The 17254-nt window shown below is 45.7% G+C and overlaps 1 pseudogene; it reads right to left on the bottom strand.

Annotated features, from left to right (window-relative positions):
* Positions 1 to 216: 216 nt before the first annotated feature.
* LOC126337226 (5S ribosomal RNA) lies at positions 217 to 334 on the bottom strand (annotated as a pseudogene).
* Between the last annotated feature and the right edge of the window lie 16920 nt (positions 335 to 17254).

Raw genomic sequence — 17254 nt, 5'->3', positions numbered from 1 at the left:
TTTTTATACAGAGTGCACTCCATCTTCAGGCCACAAGTGGCCCACCGGGACCATCCGACCGCCGTGTCATCTTCAGGTGCGGATGCTTGTAGGAGGGGCGTGTGGTCAGCACACCGCTCTCCCCGTCGTTAGGATGGTTTTCTGTGACCGGAGCAGCTACTATTCGGTCGAGTAGCTCCTCAATTGGCATCAAGAGGCTGAGTGCACCCCGAAAAATGGCAACAGCGCATGGCGGCCCAGATGGCCACCCATCCAAGTGCCGGCCACGCCCGACAGCGCCTAACTTCGGTGATCTGACGGGAACCAGTGCATCCACTGCGGCAAGGCCGTTGCCTTTTATACAGGGTGTCAGGGGCATAAGTGCAGATATGTTTATTGCTGACTTAGGGCAGTGTATTGAACAACATTAAGTCAGTATTCACTTCATTTCCAGACTAATAATTGCAGCTATTAGGAGTAGTATGTTTTAGTTGGTTAGTAGCTCCAAGCACACTGCATGATCTTCGTTTGCGGAATCCATTCTGATTTTTTATAAAGGAGATATAGTCCTCGAAAAACGTCACAATACGTGAGCTTAAAACATGTTCCATAGTTTTACAACAAACTGATATCAGCGACAAAGGACTATAGTTAGTCCAACTGTCCTCTGACCAGTCTTAGAAACGGGAATGGCCTGCGCATTTTTCTAAACGCTGGGTACCCTACAGTGCTCCAGCGACGTGCGATGAACACCTTCTAGAAGGTGAGAAATTCCTTTCGCATTATCCCTATTGAATCTCGCAGTAAGCGCAATCGGTCGAAATCCCTTCCCACTATTAACTAATTCTAGGTGCTTTTCTATTGTCGATTACATGTCAATATCTCCCATTTCGGCGTTCCTGCAATGCTTGAAAAGAGGGACCGTTTTCCAGTCTCCCACAGACAAACAGTTTCGGATGACGGAATTCAGTATTTCGGCCATTTTGTCATCTTCCACTTCGGTGCCAGTATGGTCACTCACTGACCGAATATATGATTTGAATCTGCCTGCTGATTTTGCATAAGACGAATACTTCTTAGCGTTGTTAATCAAGTTAATTGATGAAATTATAATTTCAGATTGGAACGCCGCCACTTAACAGCTATTTTGTTTAATCTTTATATCTAAAGGGGGTGGAAGAGCTGACGCAATAAAGTAAACATTTGAGTTCCAATGGTTTTATTAACTACACAAAACAGTCTCAAATACAAGTTGACAGGCGCCACTCGGGCAAGATTATTTAAGAGACATTCATTACGTAAGTCATTAATAAATAACTTTAACAAACAACTCTAGTTAAAACACATTATTTGAGAGCATTTCCATTACATATAAAATAACAGTTGACACATACACCCTCAACTTTAATACGAAAGATTAAAACGTATTTATTAAACTTAAAAAGTGGTTCACATGGCTCTGAGCGCTATGGGACTTAATATCTTTAGGTCATCAGTCCCCTAGAACTTTGAACTACTTAAATCTAAGTAAGCTAAGGACTTCACACAGATCCGTACACGAGGCAGGATCCGAACCTGCGACCGTAGCGGTCGTGCGGTTCCAGATTGAAGCGCTCAGAACCGCTCGGCCACAGCGGTCAGCTATTAAACTTAACTTGGGCAATCTTGCAGAGCGGATCAGGAAATTATTCAAATGCCCATTGACTTCTAAAATGGACTTTTAGGGCATAGAAAGTTACAACAATGTACAATGATAAATGTGTAATAACAGAAGCAAGGGCCAAGCTTTTAATGCCGAAGTTTAACCACGAACGGTGGAACCGACTGAAAGAAATAATATTTAACTTCAAACCAAGACGTGGCTCCGTTTGCAACCCCACGTCGAGTAGACCACCAAAATGTGAACAAAGCAAACGCTACCGAAGACTAACACCCGAGCTCAGGTGAAGTTTACCGCCCTTCAGACAAACCTGTAATCTTAAGGGAACCCCTGCGCTTCGGTTGCCCGCTCACTGAAATACATACCACACCCGACAACAGATGGCAGAAAAACCTTTCTTAACCTTAACATTTAAGACTGATCAGTAAATTAACTCTATAAAAAAAAGCTAAACAACAATAAATTTCATTAGGACGTGCTTCCTTTAAGTGAAACGGCACTTGATAAACAACCACTAAGAATGGGAAATGATCTGCCTCACGAGAACCGACACTCACTAGAACTTAATGACACACATCTGCAAATACATTAGTATTATGCGGAAGCAGAGCACACGCTTAATAGGAGTCCTCGAATGAAATCTAACAAGCATCACATCACACGTCGTGCAACGGCTTACTATACCAAGAACGATCACAATCACAGTTAACTAAGCGCTCTTAGTAATTAGCGTACTTAACTGGGTGTCTTGATGCTGGGGCGATTTTGAGAAGATGCCAGACCATAACTTCGCAAGACCATAACAGCGTGTCCCTTCAAGGAAGCGGGCACATCCACAGCTCACGAGGTTGCCGGAGAATGCACAGCGCCGGTCAACTCCCGCCGACTCCATTACAACCACGTGACAACCGCAGCCCAGCCTCAGGCACGCCGTCTTCGCTTGTGTTCGCCAGGCGATGGCCGACTCGAGCACCGCCGCGTTCCGTTCCCAAGCGTTTTGTCCTCTCCCCCACTTGCGGTCTGCACTCCCTTATATCTCGATCCGGCGCAAACCCAAAACAAACCTCTGCACTGGGAAATCGATCGTACTCACGACACAGATACTACTGGCGCCAGTCACGCCACGGCTCACAGATACATTGAACATTCTGTAATTGTCCTCCTTACGATAATTTTCGCTTCGTTCGGCTTCTGTTTATCAGCTAGGCTGGAAATAGAAAAAAGAACACATTGACACCGGTGTGTCAGACCCACCATACTTGCTCCGGACACTGCGAGAGGGCTGTATAAGCAATGATCACACGCACGGCACAGCGAACACACCAGGAACCGCGGTGTTGGCCGTCGAATGGCGCTAGCTGCGCAGCATTTGTGCACCGCCGCCGTCAGTGTCAGCCAGTTTGCCGTGGCATACGGAGCTCCATCGCAGTCTTTAGCACTGGTAGCATGCCGCGACAGCGTGGACGTGAACTCTATGTGCAGTTGACGGACTTTGAGCGACGGCGTATAGTGGGCATGCGGGAGGCCAGGTGGACGTACCGCCGAATTGCTCAACACGTGGGGCGTGAGGTCTCCACAGTACATCGATGTTGTCGCCAGTGGTCGGCGGAAGGTGCACGTGCCCGTCGACCTGGGACCGGACCCCAGCGACGCACGGATGCACGCCAAGACCGTAGGATCCTACGCAGTGCCGTAGGGGACCGCACCGCCACTTCCCAGCAAATTAGGGACACTGTTGCTCCTGGGGTATCGGCGAGGACCATTCGCAACCGTTTCCATGAAGCTGGGCTACGGTCCCGCACACCGTTAGGCCGTCTTCCGCTCATGCCCCAACATCGTGCAGCCCGCCTCCAGTGTTGTCGCGACAGGCGTGAATGGAGGGACGAATGGAGACGTGTCGTCTTCAGCGATGAGAGTCGCTTCTGCCTTGGTGCCAATGATGGTCGTATGCGTGTTTGGCGCCGTGCAGGTGAGCGCCACAATCAGGACTGCATACGACCGAGGCACACAGGGCCGACACCCGGCATCATGGTGTAGGGAGCGATCTCCTACACTGGCCGTACACCTGTGGTGATCGTCGAGGGCACACTGAATAGTGCACGGTACATCGAAACCGTCATCGAACCCATCGTTCTACCATTCCTAGACCGGCAAGGGAACTTGCTGTTCCAACAGGACAATGCCAGGTGTAAGTCAACTACCCTGGCCAGCAAGATCTCCGGATCTGTCCCCCATTGAGCATGTTTGGGACTGGATGAAGCGTCGTCTCACGCGGTCTGCACGTCCAGCACGAACGCTGATCCAACTGAGGCGCCAGGTGGAAATGGCATGGCAAGCCGTTCCACAGGACTACATCCAGCATCTCTACGATCGTCTCCATGGGAGAATAGCAGCCTGCATTGCTGCGAAAGTTGGATATACACTGTACTAGTGCCGACATTGTGCATGCTCTGTTGCCTGTGTCTATGTGCCTGTGGTTCTGTCAGTGTGATCATGTGATGTATCTGACCCCAGGAATGTCTCAATAAAGTTTCCCCTTCCTGGGACAATGAATTCACGGTGTTCTTATTTCAATTTCCAGGAGTGTAGTACACTACTGGCCATTAAAATTGCTGTAGCACGAATACGACGTGCTGCAGACGCGAAATTTGTACCGACAGGAAGAAGATGCTGTGATATGCAAATGATTAACATTTCAGAGCATTCACACAAGGTTGGCGCCAGAGGCGACACCTTCAACGTGCTGACATGAGGAAAGTTTCCAACCGATTTCTCATACACAAACAGCTGTTGACCGGCGTTGCCTGTTGAAAAGTTGTTGTTATGCCTCGTGTAAGGAGAAGAAATGCGTACCATCACGTTTCCGACTTTGATAAAGGTCGGATTGTATCCTATCGCGATTGCGGTTTATCGTATAGCAACACTGCTGCTCGCATTGGTCGAGATCCAATGACTATTAGCAGAATATGGGATCGGTGGATTCAGGAGGGTAACACGGAACGCCGTGCTGGATCCCAACGGCCTCGTATCACTAGCAGTCGAGATGACAGGCATCTTATCCGCATGGCTGTAACGGATCATGCAGCCACGTCTCGATCCCTGAATCAACAGCTGGGGACGTTTGCAAGACAAAAACCATCTCACGAACAGTTCGACGTCAGTTGCAGCAGCATGGATTATCAGCTCTGAGACCATGGCTGCGGTTATCCTTGACGCTGCATCACAGACAGGAGCGCCAACGATGGTGTACTCAACGACGTACCTGGGTGCACGGATGGCAAGACGTCATTTTTTCGGATGAATCCAGGTTCTGTTTACAGCATCATGATGGTAGCATCCGTGTTTGGCGACATTGCAGTGAACGCATATTGGAAGCGTGTATTCGTCATCGCCATACTCGCCGGCGTGATAGTATGGGGTGCCATTGGTTACACGTCACGGTCACCTCTAGTTCGTATTGAGGGCACTTCGAACAGTGGACGTTACATTTCAGATGTATAAAGACCCGTGGCTCTACCCTTCATTCGTTCCCTGCGAAACCCTACATTTCAGCAGGATAATGCACGACCGCATGTTGCAAGTCCTGTACGGGCCTTTCTGGATACAGAAAATGTTTGACTGCTGCCCTGAAAAGCATATTCTCCAGATGTCTCAACAACTGAAAACGTCTGGTCAATGGTGGCCCAGCAACTTGCTCGTCACAATACCCCAGTCACCATTCTTGATGAACTGTGGTATCGTGTTGAAGCTGTACGCGCCATCCAAGCTCTGTTTGACTCAATGCCCAGGCGTATCAAGGCCTTTATTATGGCCAGAGGTGGTTGTTCTGCGTACTTATTTCTCAGGATCTACGCACCCAAATTGCGTGAAAATGTAATCACATGTCAGTTCTAGTATAACATATTTGTCCAATGAATACCCGTTTATCATCTGCATTTATTCTTGGTGTAGTAATTTTAGTGGCCAGTAGTGTATATTTTGGACAAATTATAAAGAATGATGTGATTGCGCCAACGCCATCAATAACAGAAGTAAATATAACGCATCACTGTCCATAATACGATGTAATTAAAATTTAAATACTTTCTTAAATTGCTTGGGATAATGTTGGCCTTGGTCCCACCCGTGTACAAACTGTAAGTTATGCAATAAATATCATCTACACTAAAACTGTCTGAGTAAAAATTGTCAATATTTGCTTAAAAATAGCGTGAAAAATTTATCGGAAATGTTGTGAAACACTCAAATACTCGAGAGCATCATTTGGAGCTCTCGGCATTATGTAATTTTTTTGCAGAAGTCCCATTCTGGGCGCCGTGCAGACAATACACTGAGGTTTTTTTTTTTTTTTTTTTGTAGAGATTGAAACTGTAAAAAAATAAATGTTGAATGTTATGGAACTCAAAAAGAATAAAATTCATGGAATTTAGGAAAACGCGAAAATTACGTTTATATCAATGCATTGTGGCTTAGGAACCTGGTGAGCCTCTTGTAATTAGGAAGTATCCGCTAATAAAGCAAAAACCACTGAGAAGGAAGGAGAACCAGATTTCAAAGATAAGTGGATGAGTTCGAAAACTGAATATCAGTTCTAACCATCTCTTATTTTTCAAACAAAATTAATTGCCTGTGCTCTTGCCTAGAACTTCTCATAACTTAAAATTGTTTCATAGGAGCACTTAACTAAGGAGTATAGAGGTAAGCAGAGGTTCGAACATTTATTGATCTTCCTTACACAGTTTCAGGCACTAGACAACTAAGCGTTTTGCAACAGAACTTTTACAGAAGCTGTCGTCAAAACTGGGATGTGTTTCACATTCATGTTATCTCTGACCAGCTTTTGATGCTATGGGTGTAAAGAGCGTCTAGTGCTTCAAAGCATACACCTGTGCGCGTCATGCTGGGGAAAACAGTCCTCAGAGGCGCCACACGCTTCGTCATTTTCAATTACACTGCTATCAACGGATTGTAATAAATATAAACAGAAAGAAATGAATTCGACATAGCAAGCATGAGGAATATCAACAACATGCAGACATTTCACACCAGAAAATTGTATAGAATGGAACGTTCGTTTATTTTTCGCATTGCCAAAACAGTTTATGAGTTCAGTATTTCAAAAGGGGCTCTTTATTTTTTCACCCTCACGAGGAACACATTTCTGTCACACACAAAATAAAGAACTCTACAAATAAAATAAGCTTCAGTCTTGAATGTCATGTAATCGGATCTATGACAGTATTTTCGCGAACTTTTACTTTTGATGTATCTGAAAAAAAAAACAGTGTAGAACGTCGTGTGTCTGTAAAAAGATCGATACCCCAAGCATACAACTACTACCACCGTCATACCTTACCAAAATATCGTTCCGAGAGCAAGAGAAAGCGGGTCGAAGGCTTCTACCAGTCACCTGTTGACCAGTGTGGTGTTGCAGTAGAAGACAGCAAAACGAAATTTCACATTTAAGAAACTGATCACGCAGGAGAATTGTACAAAAATATCGTCGTCTGATCATCGCTCCGACTCCCACACAGAGTACATTGTAAGAGGCATTACAAACATAGAGAAATAACTGAAATCGATGTAAACAAATAAGCCCCCAGGTCCGGATGGAGTCCCAGTTCGGTTTTACAAAGAGTACTCTACGGCATTGTCCACTAACTTAGCTTGCATTTATTACGTATCTCTCGTCCAGCACAAAGCAACGGGACACAAGCACAGATAATTCCTGTAAATAAGAAGAGTAAAATAACGGACCCGAAAATTACAGACCAATACCCTTAATTTCGGTTTTCTGGAGAATTCTTAAATATGTTTTCCGTTAGAACACAATAAATTTCCTTGAGACGGAAAATCTTCTTTCCACGAATTAGCACGATTTCATAAAGCATCGCTTGTGCGAAGTTCAGTTTGCTCTTTTCTCACATTATATGGTACGAAATATGGATTAAGGGCAACAGGAAAATTCCATATGCCTGTTAATGAAGGTACGAGAAGGTACGAGCATACGAATTAGGTTCTTAAGTAATAGAATCCAGTACGTTCTCCTCGAGAACGAAGTGTTCATCAGAGACAAGGGCACTGTCAGGAGTGTGCCACTGAAGTGTTGGCAGTGGGACTGCTGTTATTCTCCAGACACATGAACGATGTGGTGGGTAGGATGTGCAGCAGTCTGCCGCTGTTTGCTGATGATTCTGCGGTGTGCGGCAAGACGTCGTTCTTGGGTGGCCTGCAGGAGAATGCATGATGACTTAGAGAAAATTTCTAATTGGTGTGATGAGTAACAGCTAGGCCGGCCGTTGTGGCCAAGTGGTTCTAGGCGCTACTGTCTGGAATCGCGCGATCGCCCCGGTCGCAGGTTCGAATCCTACCTTGGTCATGGATGTGTGTGATGTCTTTAGGTTAGTTAGGTTTAATTAGTTCTAAGCTCTAGGGGACTGATGATCTCAGCAGTTAAGTCCCATAGTACTCAGAGCCATTTGAATCATTTGGTAGCTAGCTCTGAACGTGAACAATGTAAGTTAATACAGATGAGTTGAAAAAACAACCCCGTAATGTTCGAATACAGCATTATTAGCGGGCTGCTTGACACTGTCACGTCGATTAAATATCTAGGAGTACCGGACCGAGCCTCGAACTCGTGACCTTTACCTTTCGCGGGCAAGTGGTCTACCGACTGAGATACCCAAGCACGACTCACGCCCCGTCCTCACAGCTTTAATTCCGCCAGTACCTCATCTCCTATCTTCCAAACTTCACAGAGTCTCTCCTACGAACCGAGACCTTCGCAGAACTTCTGAATGTGAGGGCACATTGTGAGTCATGTTTGGGTGGCTCAGTTGGTAGACTTGTCCGCGAAAGGCAAAGATCCCGAATTCGAGTCTCAGTCCGACACACAGTTTTAATCTGCCAGGAAGTTTCATATCAGCGCAAGTGGAACAGGAAGGAAATGACTAGTAATGCTACAATGTATCATCTGCCACGCAGAGTATGTATATGGATGTAGATGTGGAAAAAGAATCAGTGTCTGACTACGGTCGAACCAAAATGATGGTCTCCGCCCGATGTAATAAAGCTTGGTAACGTTGCAAGCACGTGACGCTATGGTAGAAAAGCGAAGGCGTAAAAGGGAAGCAGAAACGAATAGAAACTCATTCTGGCGACGATACAAGCCGCAAATGGGAAAATTCCGCTGACGAAAGACACTATGGCAAATGGCCCAGCGCCTGAGAATAAGCACCTCGGGAAGCTGGTCAACTGTTCGCCCGCTGCTATCATGAGCATCTATGGAAATTTGTTGAAGGACAGTGAATCCACGACTAAGTGACACGGTGCTGGATGTCCACGCCTCGTCACTGAAGGGGGAGGTCGGAGGCTCGTGTGCCCTCTAACGCAGGATCAGCAGCGATCTGTGGCAGATCAGACTGGAGGCCCGTTTTATCGCACGTTGTTCAACATGGGGCTCCGCAGCAGACGACCCTTACGTGTCCACATGTTAAGGCAAGTACACCATCAAATACAATTGCAGTGGGCATGGGACCATTAAGGATGGACTGTGGATCAATAGAAACGAGTCACGTGATCGGGTGAACTACGTTTATCGTTACACAAGATTCATGGTCGTATCCGAATAATCCGTCAATTAGACGAACAACTGCTTGAAACGTATCGCGCCGCAGACGCAAGCCTATGGGGAAGTATTATGCTGTGGAAAACATCCGTCTGGGTTTCATTGGGACCTGTGGTTGTAATCGAACGCTCCGTGCCAGCTGAGAACTACCTGAACATTAATGCGGACATCCTGCATAGCCGGCGGAAGTGGCCGAGCGGTTCTAGGCGCTACAGTCTGGAACCCCGCGATCGCTACGATCGCAGGTCCGAATCCTGCCTCGGGCATGGATGTGTGTGATGTTCTTAGGTTAGCTAGGTTTAAGTAGTTCTAAGTCTATGGGACTGATGACCTCATAAGCTAAGTCCCATAGTGCTCAGAGCCATTTGAACCATCCTGCATATCTTCATGCTTTATGTGTTCCCCGATGACGATGGCACCGTCCAGCACGATAACTTTCCATGACACAAAGCAAAAATAGCGCGACGTCGAATTGTGGAACACCAACTCACGTTGATGCCTTCGCTACCAAATTCGGTATCTGAATCCGACGGAACGTATCTGGGACGCTATCTGGCACCAGCTTCGCACCCATAAGCCAACGGCCGGTAATTTACAACAACTGAATGCCCATTGCGCAGATTCCTGGTGCCGCATACCTCCAGAAACCTACCAAAGACTTGACGTATCCATGCCACGCATAATCACTGCTGTACTGCGTTTCAAGAGTGGACCATCATGCTATTGAGCAGATGCTCATATGTCGTGGCTCAACAGCGTTATTACGTCTTTCAGTCCATTCTGTTACATGGTCCATTTCTTCGTTTCTGTATCTCTCTTACTCATTCTGCGGTTGTATCTCTTCCTTGCTAGCTAAAAACCGCCAGTTTTTGAGTAGTTTTCTCATTACCACTTCTCACTTTGTGAGTCGACACGAGTATTTTCGACTTTACGTTTACGTTACCTCGGAAATGAAGTTTTGAAAACTTTGAGAGGTGGCCACTTTGGCAAACTTGACGGAGTTTCCATTTTCCATCAGTATTTGCATCATCTTTTTCGCCTGGCTACAGATCCACGACATTTTAGAAACAAGGAGTATTTTTCAGTATGATCGCTGGTTTCAAAGAGTAAGGGGTGACAACTGTACGGGAACAGCGTATTAAATTTTCTTGGAATGTACTGCATTTTTATGAACCAAATATCCTCATGTAAAGCATTGGAGCATTACACCAAGTTGTCAGTCAAATCACGTGTTTTGCACAGGCTTCAATAACTTCACGTCAGGCATAAATGCCTCGATTTTAGAGGTACTTTCTTTAGAGATTCCCTCGCGACACTTCCAACTGGTCGCTTACTTTATTCTCACATATAATAATGAAGTATCTCTTTAGCAGCTTTATAGTATCTCTAAAGACATCGACGGGCTCGGTGGGTTTGTCTTCTTCATACAGTGAAGTAACCGTTTCTGCACACTGAAAAGAGCAGGCAGCATGTAAACTCATTGAACTTAGGCTCTCTCCATTTCTTTAAACGTCCATGTGGCCATTGTCTTCAACTATTCTAAATATGGAAACTCATCTACTAGTTGAATGACTTAGTGCTCATTTTGTACTATTTTTCATTGTTTTCTTTCATTATTTTAGTCTCATTATACAAAGTCCAGTCACAGTATGTATCCACCGCCTAATCTCGAGGTCAACGAGCAAGAAACACTCACAGACAGCAGGTAGCAGCAGTAGCAGTGGAGCCTATACGTACAAAGCGTGTCATTGGGACGTGGAAAACAGTGTAGTGGTTGTCGTATTGCGGAAACTGGGCGAATTATCTGACGTCCAAAATGGCACGAACATTGGTTTTAAGGGCCAAGGGTGACAGAATTTCCGAAATGGCTAAGTTTGTTTACTGTTCCTGTGCCCCCGTCGTTGAAGTATACAGTGCATGGCAGAAACCGCAGACCAAAACCTGCGCCAAGGATCGTAGATGACAGGCGTAATGACTGGTGCTGATATGTCTTCGTGCGAATAGACGTGTAACTGCTGAACAACTGATCGCAATGAATCACGTTTTACGCTCCATACGGCAGATGGCCGTTGTCGTGTTCTTCTGCCCTGCAACAATCGACGGAAGGGTCCAGGCTGGAGGATAGAGCTTTATGTTGTGCGGAATGTTACCGTGACATTCCCTGGGTGATCTCGTCATTCTGCAAGACACAATAGATCAACACACATACGCATCTATCCATGGGGACCACGTCCATTTCTACATGCAGTTTTTTTTTTTTTTTCTTCAGCACGATGTCATCTACCAGCAGGACAATGCAATATGTCTCACTGCTCGCAGTGTACGTGCGTGGTTCGAAGAGCACCACTTCTCTGGCCATCAAACTTCTCAGGTTTAAACCCAATCGAGAATCTGTGTCACCACCTTGATCGGGCTGCTCACTCCTTGGAAACTCAACCCAGAAACCTAGAGCGGCTGACCATGACACTGGGGTCCATAACTCTGTCGATACCTTCCGAGCCTCATTGACTCCCACCCTGCACGGCCGCACTGCAGAAGGTGGTTATACAGGCTTTTGACAGGTGGTCACATTAATGGGACCGGATCGCTTAATCCACTTTCAGCCTCCTGCCAAACTTCCTCTATTAATTTGCCCCACTCGTTGTTGAATTTATCTGTATTCAAGTCTACCAGCACAATTTAGTGTGTAAAATGGAGGTGTCTCCCGTGTATTCCATCAACGCTCACTATTTTCTCGTTTCCTCAATGTCAGATACTGAAAATAGCTCCTAGGAGTGCTGAGAAAATTTTGGATGCGCAAACGTCCCTGGTTGCTTCCTCTTTTATTTTTGAATTTCCCCTGTACCTGTAGTTGGAGCTGCAACATTGATGTAAATATGCTGCAGTGCACTAAAGTAGGATGAATAAGTGTCTTGTTTCTCAATGACTGTTACTACAGCTTTTGCTGAGTCTAAGTTAAAAGCTTTCTCAAACTATATGAATCCCAGAACAAAAAAGTTAGGAATTCATTCTAATTGTTCAGTTCTATATTTCTCACCACTTGCAATAAGTCACTTGTGGTACATCCACTTCCAAAGCTATTTTTTTCTTTAACAGATTAAAGTCTAACGCTTTTGCTTGACATTTGGTGATAATTTTAGTAAATATTTTGCTCACTACGAAGAGGAGGCTTATGCTGCTATAGTTATTTCATGCTTCGTTTATCTAATTTCTTTAAAGTAATATAACAGCAGAACTGAACAAAAGTTTCCAATTTGTCTTGTATTCCTTTGCCTCCAGCTAGCTATTTCTATTCAATATCCATTACCCATCCTTTCTTCACACCTCTAATAGTTTTATGCAATTAATCTGCCAATATCTCCCGTGAGTTATTAATAAAACATTATTAACTGTCAGTGTTCCTGCTTCATCTATTGATAGTTTCATATGAAGCGTCATTTTAAACCAAATGAATACCACCCATCAGAATACTTCTACAAGGTGACTTCGTATCTCGTTGTATATGCCGGTTCTCGTCACATAAAAGAAGTTAACCAGCGTTAGGTATAGCCGGTGCCTCCATCGGTAACGAACCTGGTACGTCATATGCAGTTGACTGCTTTCTCTTTGCCTTAACGTCTGCCAGGCTTTGCCTCTCTAACCTGTATTAAATCTAAACCTCTCCGCAGTGTCTCATGATGATCCGTCCCTCAGACGGGGACGTTAAGCTTGGCGACCCCTTTGATGCTACTCGACAAAAGTAGGCTATGTGTCAGCACCGAGTTTCATCATGTCCCTTCTCTCATCACCATGAAACACTAACATTTCAGTACGCTACACACACATGCATTAGAGTCACCTACACTTACCAAAATAACACACTTAAACACACAACTCTCACACTCCACGAAGATAAGGTGCCACAACGTGTGAAGGACAGAAAACCTTCCAATTATGCGGTTGAATCTACTATTCGGGTCTTCCAGCCAACAGAGCCAGACGACTTTAGTTTTCACTTTTTACCTTAGGAGGGTGTGGTGCGTTTCAAATGCCTGACCATCTATCGAGACTTACACTCATGTTCAGAAAAAATAGAACACCTTGAACGACTGGAGATGGGCGTTTATATTCACAGGACATGAACAGTAGTATGCACCTCGGTTTAGCATGTGTCCTGTTGCCAAGTAGGCACGGGATCCGAAATGGGACCTGTGGTATAGCCATCCATGCTGCATTCAGCTGATTCCGAAATTCATCTGTGGTTGTTGGTATTGGGTCACAGGGCTGCACCTGTCGTTTTATCATACTCCACACACTTTCGATTGGCGGCGAGTCTGGTGATCTGGTGGGCTAGGTCAGAAGTCTGACATCCTTTGACACCAAGAAGGTACGGTTTCCTGCAGCAACATGTGGTCATGCATTGTTGTGCTGAAAATGGCTTCTGGAGTGATGTGCAGAAAGCGTATGGCTGTCATTCAAGTACGTCACACTGATCGCAATGCCCTGGATACGCGCCGACTGTGATTTGTCGTTGCACCCAATAGGCCTTGAGCTGGCGCTGTATTTCTTGTGTGAATGCAGTGACTGTGATACCTCTACCCGTGTAGGCGACGAACCAAAATGCGGCCATCACTTTCAAACAAACAGAATCTGGATTCGTCCCAAAACACTATCTGACACCATTCCTGTCCCCAGTGATGTTGTTCCATACACCATTGCCGTCTAGTATGTTTCTGCTGATTCGTCAAAGGTAAGCGGAGAAGTGGACAACGCGCACGTAACCCTTGCCGTAATAAATAGCGACGGACTATCACACCTGATATTGTATGATGTCTTACACTGTTCCACTGTTGTGCCAGAGCCGAGGAGGATGCAGATCAGTTCTGCAAAACCATTCCGATGAGGTGTCCGTGTCCATCTTCACTTCACGTGATGATGATGATTTATAACGAAGGGCGCTGAACAGCAAGTTCATCAGCGCCCTTGCAGTAATGGTATACCGAAGAATATTGTGAAAATCTATAGAAGGAGATCAATAAACTGGAAAACTACGTTTCATTCCGCCACAGGAATCGTAGAGCAACCCCAAGAAGGTGAGCTTCAGAAAAGTCCCTAATAAAATCCCAGCGAGACACAGCAGAATAAATAAATAAAATCATGAATAAAATACCAGTAATTATGCTATTAGAAACAGCTCAGATAATCGTGGGTAGATGGCGACTTAGAAATAACACGTCACCCAGCCGCTCTGTGACACAGTAAGGCCTCACACCCAGTGTTTTGGGAAGGATTCCGGACACCACACAAAATCTTAAGACAAGAACAACACTCTTCTCGTTATGAGTTAAAATAGAGGGAAGATCCTGTAAGAGACCCAGTTCAATCCGCAGGTCGTCATATAAAACACAGTTAAAATACATGGTTCTGACAGCTGTGTCCCGCATCTCTGACATGCTGGGGGCTCCTCCTACGTAAGAGGAAACCATGTGTCAATGGACAATGTCCCACGCAAAGCCGAGTAAGGGCTACTTCTTCACACCGTCGCGAGCGGAAGGAGGTAATACATGGTCGCACTGAAGTCTTAGCGGAACATAGTTCATTATTCCTCACTTCCAGGCACTGAGACTCCCACCAACATATGGCCTTCCTGGTCACAAATGAAGTGTCAGCCAGTAGAGGGACTGAACAGCGAGCAGGAGGAGGAAGGGAGCAAGTCACCTTGGCGGCAGAATCAGCGAGTTCGTTCCCTCGATGCCTATGTGCCCTGGAACCCAGCAAAAATTATTCCCTTGTTTTGCCTTTGCAAGAGGAGAAAAGCGTCCTGCACTCCTGCACCTGTTGCACCATGCTACCTGCCGGGTACATCTGGCCAACAACGAGAAGGGCGCTTTGAGAATCAGAGCAGATTATAAATTTTTTGTCACGACACCATCTCATCTGCTACGTTGCTCTCGGGTTAGCAAACAGTTCCGCGTAATAAACTGAACACTGCTCTGGGAGCCGTATCCTGAGGATAATGACGGGGAACGCGTCAGAATAAACGAAAAAATCTCTGAGCTTAGAGCCATCCATGTAGACAGTAATAAAATCTGGGTGTCTACGTAAAACCACATTAAATTTAATTTTAAAAACATAGTCTGGGGTACAATTCTTCTTGTAAGCAGTCTGTTCAAAAAAAATCTGTTTCTTGGTAGTAGAAATGGGGATACCCTACTCCAACCCTGGCTTTGGATCTTAATGTCCCCCCACCTGTAATTACTGAAGACTCTCCCTTGCACGGCTCCCAAATGGTTGTGTTGCTTGTGGCGGCTGAACAATGTAACTGGATGCTGGGTATGTAGGGACTGACATTGCCCTATAGGCTTGGCGTATCCCGAGAAGAAGGCGTCGAATAGACAGCGGAAGCTCACCGGCCTCCCCACATACACTAGCAACAGGGCTCGTGTGATAGGCCCCTTTTGACAGCCTAATACCCTCGTGGTGAACTGCATCCAGCATTTTAAGGTATGGCTTGCTGGCCCATAAATCTGGCATCCGTATTCAAGCCGGGGTCGCACAAAAGCCTTATGAAGTTGGAGCAGACGTGCCCTATCAGCTCCCCAAGACCTATGACTGACACACTTAAGGATGTTTAAGGCTTTGAGACATCTCAGTTTCAGTTCTTTAAGGTGTGGCAATCATGTTAACTTCTCATCAAAGATAAGACCCAGATATTTCACCTTTTCTTTAAAAGTGAGAACGGTGTCCCCCAGTTTTAAAACGGGTAAGTTAGCCACACAGCGGGAACGATTAAAATCAACACAAACTGCTTTCTCTAATGACAATTTAAAACCTGTGGTGCAAGACCATTCCTCCAACTGCCTGATCGTCAGTTACAATAGCTGAGAGTAGCCGTGGCGAGGCTGCAGGATACACAGAGGATGGAGGAGTCGTCCACAAACAAGGAACGTAGTACTGGACGTCACATGGATGTAATACTGCACGTCCACAGAATCCCTCTGATAGAGCTGCAACAAACAAATTATGCCTCCAGGTAGTATCGTAGGCTTTTTTCAAATCGAAGAAAACACCGATAAGATGTTGCCTGCTTCGAGCAGGGTCAGGTTATCGAGCGTGGAGCGTTACCTCCTGAACCCACTATGCGAACGACTGAGTGAGGACCTGGTTTCAAGAACCCACACTAGGCGCCGATTGACCATATGCTGCAGTGTCCTTCCTACGGAGCTTGTCAGGCTAATACTACAATAACTTCCGGGGACTATTCGATTCTCCCCCGGTTTTAAAATTGGGATTAAAATAGATTCTTTCCACGAGTTGGGAAAGTCGCCCGTTATCCAAATTTTATTGAAGAGCTGATGGAGGACCGCCTTCGACCGTCGGTCCAACTGCTGCAACATACTGTAGGTTATCAGTTCGTTTCTCAGGATCGTATCAGAAGCTACTGACAGTGCAAAATCCAGCTCCTACAGAGCTTCTTCATGTTGGTGGAACGAAAATCAATACCAGCTGTCTCCTGTGCCTCCCGATAGCGATGGGAGGTAAGATCCTGGCTAGAACCGGCTTAATGGATTTATATGATTCAGTCATTGTCTGAGCTATCTCCTTCGTTGATGTTACAAGAGACCCCAGGATTCGTACAGCTGCTATTGGTGGTCGAGAGTTGCGCCTTGACATCTTCTTGATAGCTTCTCATACTTTACTTGCGAATGTGGACCTATTGATGGAGTTCAGGAACTCTTGCCAAGACCTATGCTTACTCTCCTGAATTATTCTCCTCGCGTCTACAGCGTCATTCGAAAACTTGCAAGATTCTCACCTGTGTGACATCGACTGAACTCATAGCTGCCCTCCTGTGCCTGACCGAAACGACGCTCATTGTTCCACCAAGGGACAGGTCGCCTCCTAGGCTTTTCCATATACTTTGGGATGAATGCATCAGCGGCATGGTGCATCACAGCTGTAAAGTGATCCAACCAGTCCCGTATGCCATCACGTTGCTCGAAAAC

This window comes from Schistocerca gregaria, chromosome 2 (assembly GCF_023897955.1).
Source record: "Schistocerca gregaria isolate iqSchGreg1 chromosome 2, iqSchGreg1.2, whole genome shotgun sequence".
NCBI lineage: Eukaryota > Metazoa > Arthropoda > Insecta > Orthoptera > Acrididae > Schistocerca > Schistocerca gregaria.
This window is presented reverse-complemented; position numbering and strand designations above follow the sequence as displayed.